The sequence below is a fragment of the Rattus norvegicus genome, chromosome 4 (genome assembly GCF_021556685.1).
Source record: "Rattus norvegicus strain SHRSP/BbbUtx chromosome 4, alternate assembly SHRSP_T2T, whole genome shotgun sequence".
NCBI lineage: Eukaryota > Metazoa > Chordata > Mammalia > Rodentia > Muridae > Rattus > Rattus norvegicus.
Genome location: NC_141537.1, coordinates 109,328,265 through 109,338,560, shown reverse-complemented (window position 1 = coordinate 109,338,560; position 10,296 = coordinate 109,328,265).

Sequence of the window (10,296 nt, the reverse complement as noted above, 5' to 3'; positions counted from 1 at the left end):
TCCTGTGTTTTTTGTTATTCCAGATGAATTTGCAAATTGTTCTGTCTAACTCTTTGAAGAATTGGATTGGTATTTTGATGGGGATTGCATTGAATCTGTAGATTGCTTTTGGTAAAATGGCCATTTTTACTAAATTAATCCTGCCAATCCATGAGCATGGGAGATCTTTCCATCTTCTGATTTCTTTTTCAATTTCTTTCCTCAGTGTCTTGAAGTTCTTATTGTACAGATCTTTTACTTGCTTGGTTAAAGTCACACCGAGGTACTTTATATTATTTGGGTCTATTATGAAGGGTGTCGTTTCCCTAATTTCTTTCTCGGCTTGTTTCTCTTTTGTATAGAGGAAGGCAACTGATTTATTTGAGTTAATTTTATACCCAGCCTCTTTGCTGAAGTTGTTTATCAGCTTTAGTAGTTCTCTGGTGGAACTTTTGGGATCACTTAAATATACTATCATGTCATCTGCAAATAGTGATATTTTGACCTCTTCTTTTCCGATCTGTATCCCTTTGATCTCCTTTTTTTGTCTGATTGCTCTGGCTAGAACTTCAAGAACTATATTGAATAAGTAGGGAGAGAGTGGGCAGCCTTGTCTAGTCCCTGATTTTAGTGGGATTGCTTCAAGTTTCTCTCCATTTAGTTTAATGTTAGCAACTGGTTTGCTGTATATGGCTTTTACTATGTTTAGGTATGGGCCTTGAATTCCTATTCTTTCCAGGACTTTTATCATGAAGGGGTGTTGAATTTTGTCAAATGCTTTCTCAGCATCTAATGAAATGATCATGTGGTTCTGTTCTTTCAGTTTGTTTATATAATGGATCACGTTGATGGTTTTCCGTATATTAAACCATCCCTGCATGCCTGGGATGAAGCCTACTTGATCATGGTGGATGATTGTTTTGATGTGCTCTTGAATTCGGTTTGCCAGAATTTTATTGAGTATTTTTGAGTCGATATTCATAAGGGAAATTGGTCTGAAGTTCTCTTTCTTTGTTGTGTCTTTGTGTGGTTTAGGTATAAGAGTAATTGTGGCTTCGTAGAAGGAATTCGGTAGGGCTCCATCTGTTTCAATTTTGTGGAATAGTTTGGATAATATTGGTATGAGGTCTTCTATGAAGGTTTGATAGAATTCTGCACTAAACCTGTCTGGACCTGGGCTCTTTTTGGTTGGGAGACCTTTAATGACTGCTTCTATTTCCTTAGGAGTTATGGGGTTGTTTAACTGGTTTATCTGTTCCTGATTTAACTTCGATACCTGGTATCTGTCTAGGAAATTGTCCATTTCCTGAAGATTTTCAAATTTTGTTGAATATAGGTTTTTATGGTAAGATCTGATGATTTTTTGAATTTCCTCTGAATCTGTAGTTATGTCTCCCTTTTCATTTCTGATTTTGTTAATTTGGACGCACTCTCTGTGTCCTCTCGTTAGTCTGGCTACGGGTTTATCTATCTTGTTGATTTTCTCAAAGAAACAGAACTTTTGGTTCTGTTGAGTCTTTCTATGGTCCTTTTTGTTTCTACTTGGTTGATTTCAGCTCTGAGTTTGATTATTTCCTGCCTTCTACTCCTCCTGGGTGTATTTGCTTCTTTTTGTTCTAGAGATTTTAGGTGTGCTGTGAAGCTGCTGACATATGCTCTTTCCTGTTTCTTTCTGCAGGCACTCAGCGCTATGAGTTTTCCTCTTAGACAGCTTTCATTGTGTCCCATAAGTTTGAGTATGTTGTATCTTCATTTTCATTAAATTCTAAAAAGTTTTTAATTTCTTTCTTTATTTCTTCCTTGACCAGGTTATCATTGAGTAGAGCATTGTTCAATTTCCACGTATATGTGGGCATTCTTCCCTTATTGTTATTGAAGACCAGTTTTAGGCCGTGGTGGTCCGATAGCACGCATGGAATTATTTCTATCTTTCTGTACTTGTTGAGGCCCGTTTTTTGACCAATTATATGGTCAATTTTGGAGAAAGTACCATGAGGAGCTGAGAAGAAGGTATATCCTTTTGCTTTTATCTTTCCCTTTCTTAAGAATATAAAGCCTTCCCAAAAATCTACTAAAAATAAACACAAAAGTAATAAGACAAAATAATACCGAAAAAAGCAAAATAAGACAAGGTATACACAGAGACATACAAAGAATTGTAGAGGAAATAAGTGCTGCCCAACACTCCAGGGCATGTTTTTTTTTCCTTTCTAGTGAGTGAAGTTGGTATACCATGATACTCCTTTGGAGAAAATTGGCAGCAAGTTTCAATCACCAACAGCTTCTTGCCTGAGGATGAGACTTTGTATATATGTTTCCTTCTCAGTGCTAGCTTTTTAATCTGGTTTGAGCTTGCTCAGAACTTGTGCACGCTGTCAGAGTTCCTGTGACTTCATATGTGTATCTGTATGATTGTGTTTTGAAAATATAGTTTCTTTGAAGTCATCACGTACCTCTGGCTCTTTCATTCTTTCTGCCTCCTCTTCCATACAGATGCCTGACATTTTAGGTAAAGGGTATGATAAAAAAATCTCACTAATGATAGAGAGCTCAAAATTCCATCACTATCCGAACTCTATATTAGTTTCCTTCAACTGAAAGCAAGCTTCTCTTACGAAGGCTGAACATGGCACTGATCTATACCTATAACGACAGTACATTAGCAGGAGCCATTCACTTTATTGCTATGTTCCTTTAGAATAATAAAATTATTGCTTTTCTCTTAATGTATGTGAAAATACACACACACAAACACACACGTGTATATACATATGGATATATATATACATATTTATACATGTACATATATATACATATATAGATATATATTCTCAGGTTTGTGGCTACTTTATCAGCGTCAGATATGAATTCTTTCTCACAGAGTGGGGCTCAAATACAATGTAAAAGAAAAGAGGTTGTTTATTCACACACTTATACCAATATTAAGTGAGTACATTTTTTTAACCAACTGACTGTTATAGATTATAGGACTTATATCTAAGTATTTTTCCCTTCCAGCATCATAATCTCTAGAAAATAGGAATGAAACATTTATCTGGGCTCTGGCTCTACTTCTCCATGTTTGACATTGTATGTTATCCTCAGCACTATACATTTATGATCATGTTATAGAGAGTAAATAATACCCAGAAGAATGGCCTGTGATAGGAGGGGTGATCTATGGTATCGTCTTTCATCAATGACTTAACAATATGCAAGGCATTCCTGGCTGAACGTTTTACATGGTGACATATGATATCTATTTAGAACTTCATCTTTGATGACTCCATCTATCTTCCTTTCATATAATGTGTGTGTGTGTGTGTGTGTGTGTGTGTGTGTGTGTGTGTGTGTGTAGATTATGAAGGTTCTACAGTGGTAGTGTCCCAAATGTATATTCAAGGGGTGATTATAGTTACTTGTCTGTCACAGTAGTCCCTATAATAGCCTACCACCTCATCCCTGTCCCCCTTTAATCCTCTTATTAAGGTTCCTCTTTATCTCCTTTAAATATCTTCTTCTTTTTTTATTTATTTTTTAACTCTTTTTTAAATTTATTTAATACTTAATAATAATTCTTTGGTTTCCGGGCAAACATCCCCCTCCCCACTCCCCTTCCTTATGGGTGTTCCCCTCCCAACCCTCCCCCCATTGCCGCCCACCCCCCAACAGTCTAGTTCACTGGGGGTTCAGTCTTAGCAGGACCCAGGGCTTCCACTTCCACTGGTGCTCTTACTAGGATATTCACTGCTACCTATGAGGTCAGAGTTCAGGGTCAGTCCATGTATAGTCTTTAGGTAGTGGCTTAATCCCTGGAAGCTCTGGTTGCTTGGCATTGTTGTACATATGGGGTCTCGAGCCCCTTCAAACTCTTCCAGTTCTTTCTCTGATTCCTTCAATGGGGGTCCTATTCTCAATTCAGTGGTTTGCTGCTGGCATATGCCTCTGTGTTTGCTGTATTCTGGCTGTGTCTCTCGGGAGATATCTACATCCGGTTCCTGTCGGCCTGCACTTCTTTGCTTCATCCATCTTGTCTAAATGGGTGGCTGTATATGTATGAGCCACATGTGGGGCAGGCTCTGAATGGGTGTTCCTTCAGTCTCTGTTTTAATCTTTGCCTCTCCCTTTCCTGCCAAGGGTATTCTTTTTCCTCATTTAAAGAAGGAGTGAAGCATTCACATTTTGATCATCCGTCTTGAGTTTCATTTGTTCTATGCATCTAGGGTAATTCAAGCATTTGGGCTAATAGACACTTATCAATGAATGCATACCATGTGTGTTTTTCTGTGATTGGGTTACCTCACTCAGGATGATGTTTTCCAGTTCCGACCATTTGCCTACGAATTTCATAAAGTCATTGTTTTTGATAGCTGAGTAATATTCCATTGTGTAGATGTACCACATTTTCTGTATGCATTCCTCTGTTAAAGGACATCTGGGTTCTTTCCATTTTCTGGCTATTATAAATAAGGCTGCGATGAACATAGTGGAGCACATGTCTTTTTTATATGTTGCGGCATCTTGTGGGTATATGCCCAAGAGAGGTATAGCGGGATCCTCAGGCAGTTCAATGTCCAATTTTCTGAGGAACCTCCAGACTGATTTCCAGAATGGTTGTACCAGTTTGCAATCCCACCAACAATGGAGGAGTGTTCCTCTTTCTCTGCATCCTTGCCAGCATCTGCTGTCACCTGAGTTTTTGATCTTAGCCATTCTCACTGGTGTGAGGTGAAATCTCAGGGTTGTTTTGATTTGCATTTCCCGTATGACTAAAGATTTTGAACATTTCTTTAGGTGTTTCTCAGCCATTCGGCATTCCTCAGCTGTGAATTCTTTGTTTAGCTCTGAACCCCATTTTTTGATAGGGTTATTTGTCTCCCTGCGGTCTAACTTCTTGAGTTCTTTGTATATTTTGGATATAAGGCCTCTATCTGTTGTAGGATTGGTAAAGATCTTTTCCCAATCTGTTGGTTGCCGTTTTGTCCTAACAACAGTGTCCTTTGCCTTACAGAAGCTTTGCAGTTTTATGAGAGATATTCAGTGTATTTTAAATGGAATATAGATATGACCATATTTCACTGCATATTTAGATTGAACTCTCAAGAATAAAGAAACTAAATAGCCATTCTCACTGGTGTGAGGTGAAATCTCAGGGTTGTTTTGATTTGCATTTCCCTTATGACTAAAAATGTTGAACATTTCTTTAGGTGTTTCTCAGCCATTCGGCATTCCTCAGCTGTGAATTCTTTGTTTAGCTCTGAACCCCATTTTTTAATAGGGTTATTTGTTTCCCTGTGGTCTAACTTCTTAAACTCAGGTGACAGCAGATGCTGGCGAGGATGTGGAGAAAGAGGAACACTCCTCCATTGTTGGTGGGATTGCAGACTGGTAAAACCATTCTGGAAATCAGTCTGGAGGTTCCTCAGAAAATTGGACATTGAACTGCCTGAGGATCCAGCTATACCTCTCTTGGGCATATACCCAAAAGATGCCTCAACATATAAAAGAGACACGTGCTCCACTATGTTCATCGCAGCCTTATTTATAATAGCCAGAAAATGGAAAGAACCCAGATGCCCTTCAACAGAGGAATGGATACAGAAAATGTGGTACATCTACACAATGGAATATTACTCAGCTATCAAAAACAACGAGTTTATGAAATTCGTAGGCAAATGGTTGGAACTGGAAAATATCATCCTGAGTGAGCTAACCCAATCACAGAAAGACATACATGGTATGCACTCATTGATAAGTGGCTATTAGCCCAAATGCTTGAATTACCCTAGATCCCTACAACAAACGAAACTCAAGATGGATGATCAAAATGTGAATGCTTCACTCCTTCTTTAAATGAGGAAAAAGAATACCCTTGGCAGGGAAGGGAGAGGCAAAGATTAAAACAGAGACTGAAGGAACACCCATTCAGAGCCTGCCCCACATGTGGCTCATACATATACAGCCACCCAATTAGATAAGATGGATGAAGCAAAGAAGTGCAGACCGACAGGAGCCGGATGTAGATTGCTCCTGAGAGACACAGCCAGAATACAGCAAATACAGAGGCGAATGCCAGCAGCAAACCACTGAACTGAGAATAGGTCCCTGTTGAAGGAATCAGAGAAAGAACTGGAAGAGCTTGAAGGGGCTCGAGACCCCAAAAGTACAACAATGCCAAGCAACCAGAGCCTCCAGGGACTAAGCCACTACCTAAAGACTATACATGGACTGACCCTGGACTCTGACCCCATAGGTAGCAATGAATATCCTAGTAAGAGCACCAGTGGAAGGGAAGCCCTGGGTCCTGCTAAGACTGAACCCCCAGTGAACTAGTCTATGGGGGGAGGGCGGCAATGGGGGGAGGGTTGGGAGGGGAACACCCATAAGGAAGGGGAGGGGGGAGGGGGATGTTTGCCCGGAAACCGGGAAAGGGAATAACACTCGAAATGTATATAAGAAATACTCAAGTTAATAAAAAAAAAAAAAGGAAGAAACTAAATAAAACCACCATCCTGTTCAGGCTTTTGTGTTCTCATCTGATTTTTTCCTCATTCTTTCTAGGACTACTTGGATTCTTCTTATAGAGATCAAACTAAGAGTCAGACATTATATACCATCTTTCTATGTTTTACATTATGTTATTTAGCCTCTCTTCTTTATCCTCATTTATTTAATTATTAAGCTTCTTCATTAACAGCACACTATTAAAACATCCTATAAATATGCTTGCATAAAGTTTCCTTGCTAGACAAAGTATTGTTCCTTGATTAACTTCTTTTTTAAAACTACGTTTTGCAAAATTCCAGGAGAAAGAGTACTATAGCAATATTTGTATATAAGAAAATTAATTAGTTTCATGAAAGAATGCTGATTTCATTTAACAAGAATGCTATTTCTTTCTCATTGGTAACTCTTTTTGTGATACACGTACAATTGTTTAATTCCATAATCTCATAAATAAGCTTATGAAAATCTTTAAAGAATTCCCTTTTTAGTTTGTGCACGTTTTCATTACTAAAAGTTTATTAAATTTTAGTATTTATTTGTTTATTTTTAAACTCCAGATTTTATTCTTCTCCCAATTCCCCCACCTACTGCTCCACATTGCATACCTCCTACCCTCTGTCTCCAAGAGGAAGTCCCCACACTACCCACCTTACCAGACCTCTAAACCTCTAGGGCCTCCAGTCTCTTGCAGGTTAGGTTCACCTTCTCTGACAAGTTAACATATGTCCTGGTTCTAAATAAAACTTTAAAGCCTTTAATTTTTTTATTGTATTGAAGTAGGCTCTTTATCCATGTCTCATTTGAAGAACGGTTTACATTTTTACCAATTTTACTTTTCCTTACGTATTTGGCAGATAACAATTAACAAAGAATGCAAGGCTAGAGGAAAATTCAAATGAGAAAGTATATAAATGAACGCCAAAGTTTGGATACGTCCTGAGGATCTAGCATTCCTCTTTTTTCAGATCTCACAAAATATTACACTTACATTAATACTAATTGTTATTTTTGTTGACAACCATAGCTTTCACACATCATATATGAATCTTATTAACTGTTATAAGAGAGGCTTAAGAAGATGTGGGCAAGGTCTTGCCAGTATTCACGTGGCAGAATGTAAATTTTCATGTGGTAAAATATAAATAATGACTGAATTCAGAAACCTTGCGTTTGTGCCATATTGACTGAATGAAAGAATGCATGCCCTGTAAGCTTATTTTTTCACTTTTTATTGCGTCTAAAAATTTTCCAAAGCATAAAAGAGGCTGTAGATGGAGGGATAATCAAGAGATTTCTTTCAGGGCTTCTGATATAATAGCTCATTGTTCAGAAATATACATTCAGCCTTCTAAGTAGTTTCTGTTATTTTCTCTATACAAGCATTTTAACTTCAGCCCATATATATATAGTAAACTCTTCCATTGCAATCACCATCCTAAATAGAGTCCATTACATACTTTCAATGAGTTATATGTGATATATCTACTGAAATTTTTATGATAAAATGAGATAGCTTAAAATAAGAGAAAACATGGTTGTATGAGTTTCTTACTTCAAACTTTTGTGTTGAAAGTCTATTAGACTGATTTCTAACTAAATCTATGGAGTTATTCCATTTCATAACATTCACTGGAATCATCTTTGTGACGTTTATGACAATAATGTTGTATGTATGTGAGGTCTAATAAAAAATGTAATTTTCATCTTCAACTTGTATTTTTATAACAAGTTTTACTTAAAGTAAACTTAAAATATGGCTTATGCTCTAACATCAACAATTCACAAATGAGACCTCGTAAAATTGCCAAGCTTCTTTAAGGTCACTGTCAATAGGACAAAACAAGAACTGATATCATCCCACAGTTCCATGAACAAAAATCCCATGGGGAAAAGAGCTGAACACCCAGCAGTGCAGACATCCTGAGACCACAGGACAGACTGCCACTTCTTCACACCTCTGCCCACACCCCTGGTCCAAGAGGAAACTGTACAGTGTCTCTGGACACAGGAATATAGGAACAGTTAACTGCTGGTACCTGAGGCTCTGGTCTGCACCCAGGATGAAACTGAACCAGCCAAACAGCTCCCTGAACCCAAATTACATGGGGGAGAGAGCTGGACCCTCAGAAGTGTAGACACTCCTGAGAAGTCAGAGGAGACTACCTTCTGCCCACATTCTAGACCCAAGAGGGAAATACCTAGTGCCAACTATGCCCCCTGGGTGCAAGGACCTAGGAGCAATTAGGGGCAGGACGTTTCTGATTCTTGTCTGCACCTAGACCTGGATGACAGTCTCCAGGTGTGCCTACACATTTGAAATCAGAGTACCTACTCTCAGAAAAGGCTGAAAGAAAATAGGAAAACAGTTCTACAGGAGGGCTGACAGAGAGGCCTACATGGGGTCAAGTCACTCTGAGAAACAGCAAGACAAGCAAACACCAGAGAAAACCCAATGGCTAGAGGCTTAGAGAACCTAAGCAATAGAAACCAAGACTACTTGGCATCATCAAAGCCCAGTTCCCCCAATAAAAATAGAAAAAAGTAAATAGAAAAAAAAGCAAATAGAAAAAAGGTAACCCTGTTACAAAAGAACATACATGGTATGCACTCAGTGATAAATGGGTATTAGCCCAAAAGCTTTGAATACCCCAGATCCAATTCACAGACCACGTGAAGCTCAAGAAGAAGGAAGAACCAAGATTTGATGCTTCAGTACTTCTTAGAAAGGGAAACAAAATAGTCACCTGAGGAAATAGGGAGACAAACTGTGGTGCACAGACTGTAGGAAAAGTCATTCAGAGACTGCCCACATGGGGTCAATCCCATATACAGACACCAAATCCTTGACACTGTTGTGGATGCCAGGAAGTACTTGCTGACAGGAGCCTGATATAGCTGTCTCCTGAGAGGCTCTCCCTGAGTCTGACAAATATAGAGTTGGATGATCACAGACAACAATTTGACTGAGTATGGGGTCCCCAGTATAGGAGTTATAGGAAAGACTGAAGAGGTTTGCAACCCCATTGGTAGAAATATAGTATCAATCAACCGGACCACCCCCAAACCTCCAGATCTCCCAGGGACTAAACTACCAACCAAAGAGTATATATTGAGATACCCATGGCTCCAGCTTCATATGTAGCAGGGGATAACCTTGTTTTACATCAATGGGAAGAGAAGCCCTTTGTCCTGGGAAGGCTAGATCCCCAAGTGTAGGGAAATGCTAAGGCGGGGAGGTGGAACTGGGTAAGTGGGTGGGTGAACACCCTCATAGAAGCAGCAGGAGGAAGGATGGGATAGGAAGTTTCTAGTGGGGAAAGTGAAATGTAAAGAATGAAATATCCCATAAAAACAAAAGAAGGAAAGAAAATAAAAAATGTATTTATAAGGTGTGATCTAGACACTGTATAAAACATATCCTAGTTAAGTGCAAAATGATGCTGTTAAATAGATAATACTGCCTCTTTTTTTCCATTTTTTCTTTATTAAATTGTGTATTTCTTATTTACATTTCAAATGTTATTCCTTTTCCCTGCTTCCGGGCCAACATCCCCCTAACTGCTACCCCTCCCCTTCAATAAGGGTGTTCCCCTCCCCATCCTCCCCCCATTACCGCCCTCCCCCCAACAATCATGTTCACTAGGTGTTCAGTCTTAGCATGACCAAGGGCTTCCCCTTCCCCTGGTGCTCTTACTAGGATATTCATTGCTACCTATGAGGTTAGAGTCCAGGGTCAGTCCATGTATAGTCTTTCGGTAGTGGCTTAGTCCCTGGAAGCTCTGGTTGGTTGGCATTGTTGTTCATATGGGG